A 15966-nucleotide genomic window follows, 5' to 3' on the forward strand; every position below is an offset into this window, starting at 1 on the left:
GATTTGAAATAGCTCAACTGGAATTCCATCACCTCCACTAGCTTTGTCCATAGTGATGCTTCCTAAGGCCTACTTGATTTCACATTCCAGGATGTCTGGCTCTAGGTGAGTGATCACACAATCGTGATTATCTGGGTCATGAAGATCTTTTTTGTAGTTCTTCTGTGTATTTTTGCCACCTCTGAGGTATCCAGGACTGGGTGCCTCAGGCCAAAAAACTAACAGGGAGGGAACCCAGCCCATCAGCAGACAACTGGATCAGTTTTACTGAGCATGGCCCTGCCCATCCAGAGCAAGACCCAGTTTTCCCCACAGCCAGTCCCTCCCATCAGGAAGCTTGCACAAGCCTCTTACCCTCATTCACCAGAGGGCAGAGAGAATAAGCAAGAAAAACTACAACCCTACAGCCTCCATAACTACTATCACAATCACAGAAAGCTAACCAAAATTAAAAGAAATAGAATTATGTCCCAGATGAAGGAACAAGATAAATCTCCAGAAAAACAACTAAATGAAGTGGAGATAGGCAACCTTCCAGAAAAAGAGTTCAGAATAATGATAGTGAAGATGATACAAGATCTTGGGAAAAGAATGGAGAAGATGCAAGAAATGTTTACTGAAGTCTTAGAACTAAAGAAGAAACAAACAGATGAAAAATACATAGAAAGAATCAGTAGCAGAATAACTGAGATAGAAGAATCGATAAGTGACCTGGAAGACATAATGGTGGAAATCACTGCTGCAAAACAGAATATAGAAAAAAGAATGAAAAGAAATGAAGACACTCTAAGAGACTGGGACAACATTAAGTGCACCAACATTCACATTATAGAAAAAGAAAAGAGGGAAAAGACCTGAGAAAATATTTTAAGAGATAATAGCTGAAAACTTCCCTAACATGGAAAAGGAAATAGTCAACCAAGTCCAGGAAGCACAGAGAGTCCCAGGCAGGATAAATCCAAGGAGGAACACACCAAGACACATAGTAATCAAACTGACAAAAATTAAAGACAAAGGTAAAAAACATTAAAGGCAACAAGGGAAAAATGACAAATAACACACAGGGAAACTCCCATCAGGCTATCAGCTGACTTCTCAATAGAAACTCTACAAGCCAGAAGGGAATGGCATGACATATTTAAAGTGATGAAAGGGAAGAATCTACCAGCAATAATTCTCTACTGATAAGACTCACAATAAGATTTGATGGAGTAATCAAAAGCTATCCAAACAAAGCAACAGTTAAGAAAATTTATAACCACTAAACCAGGTTTACAACGAATGCTAAAGGAACTTCTTCAGGCAGGAACCACAAGAGAAGGAAAAGGTCTATAAAAAATTAACCCAAAACAATTAAGAAAATGGTAATAGGATCATATATGTCAATGAGTGAGTGAGGGAAGTCGCTCAGTCATGTCCAACTCTTTGTGACCCCGTGGATTGTAGCCTACCAGGCTCCTCTGTCCATGGGATTCTCCAGGCAAGAATACTGGAGTGGGTTGCCATTTCCTTCTCCAGGGGATCTTCCCGACCCAGGGATCAAGCCCGGGTCTCCCACATTGGAGGCAGACGCTTTAACCTCTGAGCCACCAAGGAAGACCTTACATGTCAATAATTACCTTAAATGTAAATGGATTAAATGTACCAACCAAAAGATACACACTGGCTGGGTGGATACAAAAACACATGTATATGTTGTCTACAAAAGGCCCACCTCAGACCTATGGACATTTACAGATTGAAAGTAAGGGAATGGGAGAAGGCATTTCACTCAGATGGAAATTATAAGAAAGCTTGAGTAGCAATACTCATATCAGAAAAAAATAGACTTTAAAACAAAGACTGTTATAAGAGACAAAGAAGTACATTATATAACGATGAAGGGTTCAATCCAAGAAGATATAACAATTATAAATATGTATGTACCCAACATAGGAACACCTCAATATGTAAGGCAAATGCTAACATCAGAAAGGTAGAAGTCGGCAGTAATACAATAATAGTGGGGGACTTTAATACCCCACTTTCATCAATGGACAGATCATCTAGACAGAAAATCAGTAAGGAAATACAGGCCTTAAATGACACTTTAGATGAATCAAACTTGATTCCAAAAGCATCAGACTACACAGTCTTCTCAAGTACACATGGAACATCTCCAGGACTGACCACGTGCTGAGCCACAAGATGAGCCTCGGTAAGTTTAACAAAATTGAAATCATATTAGCATCTTTTCTGATCACACTGCTATGAGATTAGAAATAAACTACAAGAAAAAAACTTGAAGAAACACAAACACACGGCGGCTAAACAATAAGCTACTAAACAACCATTGGATCACTGGAGAGATCAAAGAAGAAATGAAAAATTGCCTAGAGACAAATGAAAACAAAAGCACAACAGTTCAAAATTTAATGGGTGTAGCAAAAGCAATTCTAAGAGGGAAGTTTATGGCAATACAATCTTACCTCAAGAAACAAGAAAAACCTCAAATAAACAATCTAATCTTACACCTAAAGCAACCAGAGAAAGAAGAACAAACAAAACCTAAAGTTAGTAGAAGGAAGGAAATCATAAAGATCAGAGCAGAAATAAAATAGACAAAATAATCACAAGTATCAATGAAACTAGAAGCCAGTTCTTTGAAAAGATAAACAAAATTGATAGGCCTCTAGCCAGACTCATCAAGAAAAACCAGACAGGACTTAAATCAGTAAAATTATCAGTGAAAAAGTAGAAATTTGCCAATAAAAATGGACAATGTGGAAGAAATGTACAGTCTCCCTAGACTGAACTAGGAAGGAAAAAATAAACAGACCAATCCCAAGCACTGAAATTGAAGCTGTACTTAAAAACCTCCCAACAAATACAAGTTGAGGACCTGATGGTTTCACAGCCAAATTTTATATCAAACATTTAGAGAAAAGGTAATATCTAGCCTTCTGAAACTGTCGCAAAAAGTTGCAGAGGAAGGAAATCTTCCAAACTCATTTTATGATGTCATTATCACCCTGATACCAAAACCAGACAAAAATACCACACACAAAAAAGAGAAAATTTCAGGCCAATATCACTGATGAACATAGATGCAAAACACAACAAAATGCTCGTAGTTCATACCCAACCATATATGAAAAAGATCACACACCATGATCAAGTGGGATTCATGCCAGGGATGCAAGGACTTTTCAACATCTGCAAATCAATCAATGTGATATACCACCATCAACAAACTGAAGAATAAAAGCCATATGATCATCTCAATAGATGCAGAATAAGCTTTTGACAAAATTCAGCACCAATTTATGATAAAATGCTTCAGAAAGTGGGCATAGAGGGTACATACCTCAACATAATAAAGGCCATCTATGACAAACCTGCTTCCCTGGTGGCTCAGAGCATAAAGAATCTGACTGTAATTCAGGAGACTCAATTCAATCCCTGTGTTGGGAAGATCCCTGGAAGAGGAAATGGCAACCCACTCCAGTATTCTTGCCTGGAGAATCCCATGGACAGAGGAGCCTGGTGGGCTACAGTCCACAGGTTGGCAAAGAGCTGGACATGACTGAGCAACTAACTCACATACACACACATGACAAAACTACAGCTGGCATCATACTCAACGGTGAAAAGCTGAAAGCATCCCCTTTAAGATCAGGAACAAGACAAGGATGTCCACTCTCACTTTTATTCAACATAGTTTTGGGAGTCCTAGCTACAGCAATCAGAGAAGAAAAAGAAGTAAAGAGAATCCAAATTGGAAAAGAAGAAGTTAAAGTGTCACTGTTTGCAGATGATATGATAAAAGATAGAAGATCCTAAAGATGCTACCAGAAAGCTACTAGAACTCAACAATGAATTTGGTAAAGTTGTAGGTTACAAAATTAATATGCAGAAATCTGTTGCATTTCTATACATCAACAACAAAAGATCAGAAAGAGAAATTCAAGAAGTAATTCTATTTATCATTGCATCTAAAAGAATAAACTACCTAGGAATAAACCTACCTAGAAGACAAAAGACCTGTACTCCAAAAACTGTAAGATGCTGACAAAAGAAGTTGAAGAAGACATAAACAGATGGAAAGATATACCATGTTCATGGATTGAAAAAATCAATATTGTCAAAATGACTATACTACCCAAGGCAATCTACAGATTCAATGCAATCCCTATCAAATTACCAATGGCATTTTTCACAGAACTAGAACAAAAAAATCTCAAAATTTCTATGGTGACACAAAAAATCCCTGAATAGACAAAACAATCTTGGGGAAAAAAATAAAAATAAAAACAACTGGAGCTGGAGGAATCAGGCTCCCTGACTTCAGACTATACTAAAAGCTACTGTCATCAAAAAAGTATGGTACTGGCACAAACATAGAAATATAGATCAATGGAACAGGATAGAACACCTAGAAATAAGTCAATGTACCTATGGTCAAATAATCTATGACAAAGGAGGCAAGATTACACAATATTACAAAGACAGTTTCTTCAACAAATGGTGCTGGAAAAACTGGACATCCACATGCAAAAGAATGAAATTAGATTATTCCTTGACCCCCATACACAAAAATAAGCTCAAAGTTGATTAACGACCTAAATGTGAGACCGGACACTTCTCTGGTCTAAAGCTCCTAGAGGAAAACATAGGTAGAACACTCTCTGACGTAAACCAACATTGTTTTCAATCCATCTCCCAGAAAAATGGAAATAAAAGTAAAAATAAACAAATGAGACCTACTTAAACTTAAAAGCTTTTGCATGGCAAAGGATACAATAAACAAAACAAAAAGATAACCCACAGATTGGGAGAAAATATTTGCGAATAATGTGACCAGTAAAGGATTAGTCTCCAAAATTTACAAACAGCTTATGATGCTTTAATGGCATCAAAAGAAACAACCCACTCAAAAAATGGGCAGAAGACTTGAATCGACATTTCTCCAAAGAGGACACACAGATGGCTAGTAGGCACATGAAAAGATGTTCAACATTGCAAATTAGTAGAGAAATGCAACTCAAAGTTCCAATGAGATATCACTTCATACCAGTCAGAATGGCTATCATCAAAAAATCTGCAAACAAATGCTGGAGAGGGTTAGTGAGAAGGGAACCCTTCTACACTGTTCGTGGGAATGTAAATTGGTACAGCCACTATAGAGAACAATATGGAGGTTCTTTAAGAAACAAAAAATAGAGCTATTGTATGACCCTACAATCACACTCCTGGACATTTATCCACAGAAAAACGTGATCCAAAAGGATACCTGCACCCCAATGTTCATTACAGCACCGTTTACAATAGCTGAGACATAGAAGCAACCTAAATGTCCATTGACAGAGGAATGGGTAAAGAAGATGTGGTACATATATACAAAATACAGTATTAGTCAGCCATTAAAAAGAATGAAATAATGCCATTTGCAGCAACATGGATGGACCGAGAGAGAGTCATACTGAATGAAGTAAGTCAGACAGAGAAGGAGAAATATCATATGACATCCCTTATATGTGGAATCTAAAAAGAAATGATACAAAGGAACTTACAAAACAGAAAGAGGTTCACAAACTTAGAAAACGAACTTATGGTTGCTAAGGGGAAGGGATAGTTAGGGACTTTGGGAAGGTCATGTATATACTTCTATATTTAAAGTGGATAACCAACAAAGACCTATTGGACAGCACCTGGAACTCTTCTTAATGTTAGGTGCCAGCCTGGATGGGAGCGGGATTTGAGGGAGAATGGGTACATGTATATGTATGGCTGAGTCCCTTCACTGCTCACCTGAAACTACCACAACATTGTTAATCAGCCACTCACTCATTTTTTATTTTATTTTATTTTTTCTAGTTGATTTTATTTTTTCCCAAATATTAAATTTTTATTTTGTAATCAGCTACACCCCAATACAAAATAAAAATTTACTATTTGGAAAAAAACCCAAAATCAACTAGAAAAAAAATGAGTGAGTGAAACAAGGTATGAAGGTCCATTTTTTTTTTTTTTTTGGGCCTCATTGTCCGGCTTGTACATCAAGGATCAGATCTCTTGGCAGTGAAAGTGCTGCCAAGTCCTAACCACTAGGCCACTAGGGAATTCCCAAAGTATCCCAGATACTTCTAAATGCAATGCTGCTGCTGCTGCTGCTAATGCAATAGTGAATAATAAATCTGGCTAGGGTGCTAGGGAATGTGGGGGAACAGTTGTTTTGAGGAAAAATGTCTGGGAAGATAACATCTGGGCAAACAAAGGAAGCAAGAAGAGAGCTATACAGATATCTCTGGAAGAGCACTGCAGGTAAATGGATCAGCCATCATGCAGACCCCATGCAGGAGTGCGCCTGCAATGCTTAAGAACAGCTAGGAGAAGAGCGAGGCTGGATCAAAGGTGAGGGTGGAAGTGAGGTCAAAGAAGTAGTGCAGGTTTGGGTAACTAGAAAATGACTTTTGACTTGTTCATGATTTGAGATGGAAAGTCATTAAAGGTTTGTTTGCTTGTTTTTAAGTAGTTTTATTGAACTAGGGACAGAGGAGCCTAATGGGCTGCTGTCTATGGGGTCGCACAGAGTCGGACACGACTGAAGCAACTTAGCAGCAGCAGCAGTATGTATTCATTTCTTAGGCCTGCCATACAAAATACCACAAACTGGATGGCTTAAAACAACGGAAATTATTCTCACAGTTCTGGAGTCCAGAAGTTTGAAATCAGGGTGTCATTTGGGTTGATCCTTTCTGGAGGTTGAGCCCTCAGGAACTGTAAAATTTTGAAGAAGGAGGGTAATGCAGTTAAGACTGAGGAATCACTAAGATAGGAGAGAACCAAGAGAATGTGGTGTTCTGGAAGCTAAGTGAAGAGCCTGTTTCAATTGTGTTTCAACATTTCTTTAGAGAAAGGTTACTGGTTAATTAAGAGGAGGGGGACTGAGACTTTGGCCATTCAGTTTAGCAATATGAAAGTCACTGGTGACCTTGATAGGAACAGTCATAGTTGACTGAGAGGGACAAATGCCTGACTGGCTTCAAGAAACAAGGGGAGGAGAGGAATTGAGGCAAGGAAGAGAAGCTTTGCTCTAAAAGAGAGCCCCGAGTGGAACAATAGAGGGGTATGAGGACTGTTTTTGATTTTTAATGGGAGAAATAATACTAAATTTGTACCCCAATGGGAATGATCGATTAGGGTGGGAAGCATTAAGGGTATCTGAGGAAAAAGCCAGATTGCAGGTGCAATGCCCTGAGTGAGAGGGATGAGATGTAGCCTGGAGGAGTGGTGCTGGCCTTACGGAGGAGCAGGAGCAAGTCATCTGTTCAGTGGGCTGGGGTGGGGAGGATGCAGATGTGGGACAGATGCCAGTCACTGGGTAGATGTGGCAGAGGGAGCTTATTGAAATTCTAGTAGTACAAAACTAGGAGTGTGGATGGGGAGGTGAGTATTGGAATTTTAAGGAAAGAAAAAAAGGTGTAATCATCTAGACTAGGGACTAGGGAAATATGGCAGCATTAAGCGCCCCCTGCAGGTGGGGGTCAGGAATTCATAGTAAGACTGGGCAACATGGCTGGGTGTCTTTCTCTTTGGGTATTTAGATCTGTGGCTGTTGACACAGAGTAGGCACCAGACTGGGTTTCTGGCAAGATTTGGACTGTGCCAAACAACAAGAGAAAAAGATGAGCAAAGGAGGTGAGAATGTGTATGCAAGGGAGTGATCATAACACTTGATTGGGGCCTTTCTAGTTTGGTAAAAAGCAAAGTGAAGACAAAGAATGGTAAGAGATGGGGAAAATGGTAACTGAATCAACAGGTTGTAGGTCCCATGTGCAACAGAAGAATTGCTGAACTTGGGGTGCCAGAAGGTATGAATTAAAAATGTGAGGTGATGAGTCAAGCACAGAACACTTGAAATTCACTGTATGGTGGGGTAGTGTTATTATTAGTGATAAGGACTCAGATATGACTAGGATTCCCTAGTGGGTCAGATGGTAAAGAGGCTGCCTGCAGTGTGGGAGACCCGGGTTTGATCCCTGGGTCAGGAAGATCCCCTGGAGAAGGAGATGGGAACCCACTCCAGTATTCTTGCCTGGAAAATCCCATGGACAGAGAAGTCTGGTGGACTACAGTCCACAGGGTCTCAAAGAGTCGGACACGACTGAGAGACTTCATTTTCACTTTCACGACTAGGAGAGTGGGTAGTTGAAGAGGGATTGAGGACAAGTTCACTGGGTAGAGGGAGTAAGAGGTCAGAATTTGAAAAGATCATCTCCATGGAGATTGAAATTACCTAGAACCATGGTAGAAGTAGCTTTGGGGACTGTGACAGTGAGCCTGGGGCTGAAATTGGCAAGGAATGAGTGGGAGTGCTCTGGTGGGGTAGATGGCAGCAACAGGAGGGGTAGTGGGTGACAGTCTATCAATGGACACTTAAGTCTGGAGGTTCTTAGGGTTTAGGCTTTAGGGAGGAGAAGGGAGATGGTAGGAAAAGGGAGTTTAAAGAGCACTGAAGAAGCAGGGGGGACCCTTCTCAACTCTAGGTCTGGGGGTATAAGAAAGTGGGAGAGAAGCAGCCAGCAATGTAGGTGAATACAGAGCATGAAGTGGAAGGAGTGTTCTTACAAGAGGTGGTGTATACAGGAGGGTGTGCCCACAACTGCCCTTGAGTTCCAGAGGGCTCAGTGGAAGGGTTTCATAAGATGGGGAGGGCTTTGAGTAGGGGCTGGAAAGAAACATACAGGGCTATAGCGGCTTCCAATGTGGGGGAAGAGGGATGACTTAAGAGCCTGGTGTTTGGAGCCAGGGTTGTTCGGGGGAAGCACAGTGAGATTGGTCCAACAGTCTCAAGGCACATGGTGGGGAAGCCACCATGAGTGTGAAGGTTGCTGGGGTCTTGGGTCATGTGACATTCCTGCCAGCCAGCGAGGAGGAGGCCAGGGAGAGGACATCTTATCAGAGTATTCAGAGATCCCTGAAGGCCTACAGGGGTCAGGGCGAGATTGTCTCACCTAGAAAATACATAGTGCAAGAATTTTCTAAGTACATCAAATCTCTTAATTCTCCTAACAACCCCATTTTCCTATTAGTACCACTTTTAGATGAGAAGAACAATTTGCCAAGGCTATACGGAGAAGGCAATGGCACCCCACTCCAGTACTCTTGCCTGGAAAATCCCATGGACGCAGGAGCCTGGTGGGCTGCAGTCCATGGGGTCGCTAGGAGTCTGACACGACTGAGCGACTTCACTTTCACTTTTCACTTTCCACTTTCATGTGTTGGAGAAGGAAATGGCAACCCACTCCAGTGTTCTTGCCTGGAGAATCCCAGGGACAGGGGAGCCTGGTGGGCTGCCATCAATGGGGTCGCACAGAGTCGGACACGACTGAAGCGACTTAACAGCAGCAGCAGCAGCAGCATACAGCCAATAAGTGGTGGAGTCCAGATATGAGTGGAAACTGTTTATCTGCCCAAGGCCCATACTCTTAACCACTAACATACAGATATTTGACATTCATTGAACATTGACTGGGTACCACCCATCTACCCACTTCTCTGTGAACTCTCTAAAATAGGGACTGCTGTTAATCCTTTCCTCTCCTACATGTGGCATAATGCCAGGAATATGGAGGGCTTTTAATAAATGCTTGACTAGTAAATAAATGTATTAATAAGTAGAAAAATGAAGGGTAGAGGTTAAATTAAAAATGAATAAAACAGTTCCTTTGCCATACCAGATATTAAAAGCTTGTTGTAAAGTTATAATAAGTAAAACAGGACATAAGAACACATGAATAGAGTAGAATATAAAGTCAGGAGTTAGACCTAAATAACACTGGAATTTATGGTATGAAAAATATGCACTTTGAAATTAGTGTGGAAATGTGGATTATTTAATAAATGATGTTGGGAAAACTAATTGATCATCTGGAAAAAAATACAATCTGAGTACAGTGCAAAAATACAGTCTTACACTGTAACCAAGATACAATTCAGATGGACCAAAAAGTTATAAAACAATGAAATTCTAGAAGTCTGAGAAATAAGCATGGTGTATATATATATTTATTTATTTATTTTTCATCTCAATGTGGGGAAGTCATTTCTAAATGTAATATTAAGCCCCATATATAAAAGATCAATAAATCTGAGAAATGTAAAAACAGAAATTTCAGCATGACAAAAACAATTGGTAAAGATAAAAAAGTACAATAAGCTGTGATAAAATGTTTGCAACTCATGTCATAGATATAAAGGGATTCTAAAAATCAAAGTAAAAATTACTCAAGAGCATAGTGTATAAAGGACAGGAATGCCTGGTTAACAGAAAAAAATAATATATATATATATATATATATATCTCTTCTTAAGTATATAAAACACATTCAGCCTCATTCACATTAAGAGAAATGGAATTTAAATTATGCTGTAATACCATAGTCAAACATAGTTAAACACTATCACTCTGGAGAAAATCCAGGTTTGGGAACATACTATGTGGTCTGGGGAAACAGGGATACTTACATACTTGTAAGTGCGCAACATTACATATGTACATACAAGGATATTCATTGCAGCTTTTGTAACAGCAGAAGGTAAGGAGTAACTTAACTGTGCATGAACAGGGATAGGTCACACCATACAGCAGGATGTTGCTCCACACACACACACAAGTAAATACACGAACCTGTTAAAAAGCATGAGGAAACTGTAGAATGATACAGAATGAGTTCCATATACAACAAGCGGAAAAACACAAGATGCTGGATAGTATGCTATCATTTCTAATTTTTGAAAGAGGGGATAAAAAACTATATGAATGTTTGGTATGTTTCTATAGGTGTAAGGTACTTTAGAAAGACATCCAAGAAACTGGAAATATTGGGTGCCCCTGCAGAACAGAATTGAGTACACTGGATACAAGTGCTATCTTGCAAGTCATGCATAAGGATTACCACAAATCCTTCCTATCTTCTGAATTTGTACTCAAATATAGTACCTAAAGAATCTGCCTACAATGCGGGAGACCTGGGTTCGATCCCTGGGTTGGGGGGAAGATCTCCTGGAGAAGGGAAAGGCCACCCACTCCAGTATTCTGGCCTGGAGAATTCCATGGACTCAGTCCATGGGGTTGCAAAGACTTGGATACAACTGAATGACTTTCACTCACTCATAGTAACCTATTCCAAATAACAGTAGTGATCATAACAAAGTGAATGTCTTTTTGTCCTCAAGTTGGGGAGACCAGACATACATTTATTGCTTTACTACAAGAGGGAAAATGTTTGGCATCCTAAGAGAACCAGGGATGAAATTATGTTCTGACTGGGCTGGAAAGATAGCATTCATGGAAATTTAGGCAGGAGGATACTTGTATTTTATTTAAATGTTATAGTATATGGTGATGGCACCCCACTCCAGTACTCTTGCCTGGAAAATCCCATGGATGGAGGAGCCTGGTAGGCTGTAGTCCATGGGGTTGGGAAGAGTTGGACACGACTGAGCAACTTCCCTTTCACTTTTCACTTTCATGCATTGGAGACGGAAATGGCAACCCACTCCAGTATTCTTGCCTGGAGAATCCCAAGGACGGGGGAGCCTGGTGGGCTTCCGTCTACGGGGTCGCACAGAGTCGGACACGACTGAAGCGACTTAGCAGCAGCAGCAGTATATGGAGCTAGAACGAGTGCTCTAACCTCCAAGTTCAAGTCATATTCAGCAGCACTTTGGCCTCCAACAAGACTTTTTTCTGATTAAAAGCAGGTGCCTTAAATCTCAAAAGAGTTCTAAAACAGCCCAGATAGCATCTGGCAAAAGTCAGGGGTCTAATGTTACTAGTTAAAGCCTTTTTAACTGTGGTCTTCCCTGGTGGCTCAGAGGTTAAAGCGTCTGCCCGCAATGCGGAAGACATGGGTTCGATCCCTGGGTCGGGAAGGTCCCCTGGAGAAGGAAATGGCAACCCGCTCCAGTATTCTTGCCTGGAGAATCCCATGGATGGAGGAGCCTGGTGGGCTACAGTCCACGGGGTTGCAAAGAGTCGGACACGACTGAGTGATTTCACTCACTCAAAGCATTTTTAAGTGCACATCACCCTCCATAATGATCTGTTCCAGTGTTAAAGTAGCTGTGCTTAACACTATTGTGTGCCAGCAGGAGACAGAAAATATATGTTATTTTTAGCAAATTCTAGTACCAGTGGATGCATGCTCTTTGGACTTGCTGGCAGACTTGCCTCTCAGCTCCTGGGAGGCCAAATTTAGTTAAATTGCCATCCTTGTCTGTCATCTCAAGTGGAGAAATGGACTTTTTAGATTCCTCAAGCAGGGATGTAATGGGTGGATAAATTCCCAAGGCGGCATCCAACTGTGGCTCGACTGACAGTTTGGGGATTTTATTTCCCCTAAAAGTAAGGATGGACGCAGAGTTTCAGCTCGGCAGCTGATAAAGACATCTGATTTACTGAGACAGCAAACAGAACTCACCTGCCTTTATTTTTCAAAGTAGAAGAAAGGTCTCAGGTAACTCATTAACTCTAGCCCTTTCTGTAACAATTAGTATAAACCGTCTTAGAGGAAGGTTGAGATATCATAACATGAGAGAAAGAAACTTATTATTTCACTATTTATTGCTTTAGTCACCAAAAAGCCTCTATTAAAATTGACTCTTTATTGTCCTTTTAAGTGTAATATATGACACATACATTCCTCTGCTTTCTCACTCTCATTTCCCAGAGGCAATTTGCTGTCTTGATTCTATGGTTATAATTTCCAGTTTGTGTCTTGTCTTTTCATATTCTCTGTAGCTTTTTAAAAAAAATGAACATAATTTCTTACATTAATGTAGTCACAACTATCAGTAGTCTCTTTTATAGTCAATTCTTTCTGTACTATGTGTTCAAAAAAATCTTTATGACCTCAGTGATATTTTATACATTTTTCTTCTAAAGTTTAAAAGGTTTCCTTTTCATATTTAAAATCTTAGATCAAGTGGAATTGCTTTTTATGAATAACGTGGGGAAGGGGTCTAAATTAAACTTTTTCCCTTTTTGCATTTACCAATGAATTGTTCCTGGACAATTTTCTAAATAGTCCCGTTGGTCTGAAATATTACCTTGGTCATATATCAGTTTCATAAATGAATGGGAAAAATAATAATGAGTGGGTCTTCTGATTTTATGCTATTTGTTAATTTGGCTATATTTACTTTAATATCTCACAGTCTTAATTATCATTATAATAAGTTTTATAATCAATTAAATATCTGACAGGGCAAGTCCCATCCCTTTTAAGACGTTATTCTTCTTTAGGTGTGTCCAGGCTTCCTTCATCTCTATCTTCCTAGAATTAGCTTGCGAAGTCCTGAAAAAACAGGGCTGGGACTTTAATTGAAACTGTACTGATCTACAGACCAGTCTAGGAAGAATGAAAATCTGTACAATTTTGAGTCTTTCTATACAGATCAGTCTTGGGTGTTCTTTGGAAGGAATGATGCTAAAGCTGAAACTCCAGTACTTTGGCCACCTCATGCGAAGAGTTGACTCATTGGAAAAGACTCTGATGCTGGGAGGGATTGGGGGCAGGAGGAGAAGAGGATGACAGAGGATGAGATGGCTGGATGGCATCACCGACTTGATGGACGTGAGTCTGAGTGAACTCCAGGAGTTGGTGATGGACAGGGAGGCCTGGCGTGCTGCGATTCATGGGGTCGCAAAGAGTCGGACAGGACTGAGCGACTGAACTGAACTGAACTGAACTGATAGACAGAAGAACTAGGTCTAAGTTTTTGGTCAGGAGCACTTTGTGTAGGAAATTATAGTCGCTGGCTGTGACGGACAGCGCAGAAGCATGGCCTAGAGGAGCTACCCCTCGCCCGAGGTCAGGGGCAGTGGCCGGGAGGAGCTAACCCACATTCAAGGAGCAGCGGCTGCGTGGGCGCACGAGGGCAGAGAGGAGCCACTCCACGTTCAAGATCAGGAGGGGCAGCGGTGAGGAGATACCTCTTGTCCAAGGTAAGGAGCAGCGGCTGCACTTTGCTGGAGCAGCCGTGAAGAGATACCCCATGTTCAAGTTAAGAGAAACCCAAGTAAGATGGTAGGTGTTGCAAGAGGCATCAGAGGGCAGACACGTAAACCATAATTAGAGAAAACTAGTCAATCTGATCACACAGACCACAGCCTTGTCTAACTCAATGAAACTAAGCCATGCGTGTGGGGCCACCCAAGACGGGCAGGCACGGTGGAGAGGTCTGACAGAATGTGGTCCACTGGAGAAGGGAATGGCAAACCACTTCAGTATTCTTGCCTGGAGAACCCCATGAACAGTATGAAAAGGCAAAAAGATAGGATACTGAAAGATGAACTCCCCAGGTCGGTAGGTGCCCAATATGCTACTGGAGATCAGTGGAGAAATACTCCAGGAAGAATGAAGGGATGGAGCCAAAGCAAAAACAATACCCAGTTGTGGATGTGACTGGTGATAGAAGCAAGGTCCGATGCTATAAAGAGCAATATTGCATAGGAACCTGGAATTTCAGGTCCATGAATCAAGGTAAACAAGAAGTGGTCAAACAGGAGATGGCAAGAGTGAACACCAACATTCTAGGAATCAGCAAACTAAAATGGACTGGAATGGGTGAATTTAACTCAGATGACCATTATATCTACTACTGTGGGCAGGAATCCCTCAGAAGAAATGGAATAGCCATTATGGTCAACAAAAGAGTCCGAAATGCAGTACTTGGATGCAATCTCAAAAACGACAGAATGATCTCTGTTCATTTCCAAGGCAAACCATTCAATATCACAGTAATCCAAGTCTATGCCCCAACCAGTAATGCTGAAGAAGCTGAAGTTGAATGGTTCTATGAATATCTACAAGACCTTTTAGAACTAACACCCAAAAAAGATGTCCTTTTCATTATAGGGGACTGGAATGCAAAAGTAGGAAGTCAAGAAACACCTGGGGTAACAGGCAAATTTGGCCTTGGAATACGGAATGAAGCAGGACAAAGGCTAATAGAGTTTTGCCAAGAGAAAGCACCAGTCATAGCAAACACCCTCTTCCAACAACACAAGAGAAGACTCTATACATGGACATCACCAGATGGTCAACACCGAAATCAGATTGATTATATTCTTTGCAGCCAAAAATGGAGAAGCTCTATACAGTCAGCAAAAACAAGAGCGGGAGCTGACTGTGGCTCAGATCATGAACTCCTTATTGCCAAATTCAGACTGAAATTGAAGAAAGTAGGGAAAACCACTAGACCATTCAGGTATGACCTAAATCAAATTCCTTATGATTATACAGTGGAAGTGAGAAATAAATTTAAGGGACTAGATCTGATAGAGTGCCTGATGAACTGTGGATGGAGGTTCATGACATTATATAGGAGACAGGGATCAAGACTATCCCCATGGAAAAGAAATGCAAAAAAGCAAAATGGCTGTCTGGGGAGGCCTTACAAATAGCTGTGAAAAGAAGAGAAGTGAAAAGCAAAGGAGAAAAGGAAACATATAAGCATCTGAATGCAGAGTTCCAAAGAATAGCAAGGAGAGATAAGAAAGCCTTCCTCAGTGATCAATGCAAAGAAATAGAGGAAAACAACAGAATGGGAAAGACTAGAGATCTCTTCAAGAAAATTAGAGATACCAAGGGAACATTTCATGCAAAGATGGGCTCGATAAAGGACAGAAATGGTATGGACCTAACAGAAGCAGAAGATATTAAGAAGAGGTGGCAAGAATACACAGAACTGTACAAAAAAACTCTTCACGACCCAGATAATCACGATGGTGTGATCACTCACCTAGAGCCAGACATCCTGGAATGTTGAAGTCATTTGGGCCTTAGAAAGCATCACTATGAACAAAGCTAGTGGAGGTGATGGAATTCCAGGTGAGCTATTTCAAATCCTGGAAGATGATGCTGTGAAGGTGCTGCACTCAATATGCCAGCAAATTTGGAAAACTCAGCAGTGGCC

This window comes from Bos javanicus, chromosome 3 (genome assembly GCF_032452875.1).
Source record: "Bos javanicus breed banteng chromosome 3, ARS-OSU_banteng_1.0, whole genome shotgun sequence".
In the NCBI taxonomy this organism is placed as follows: domain Eukaryota; kingdom Metazoa; phylum Chordata; class Mammalia; order Artiodactyla; family Bovidae; genus Bos; species Bos javanicus.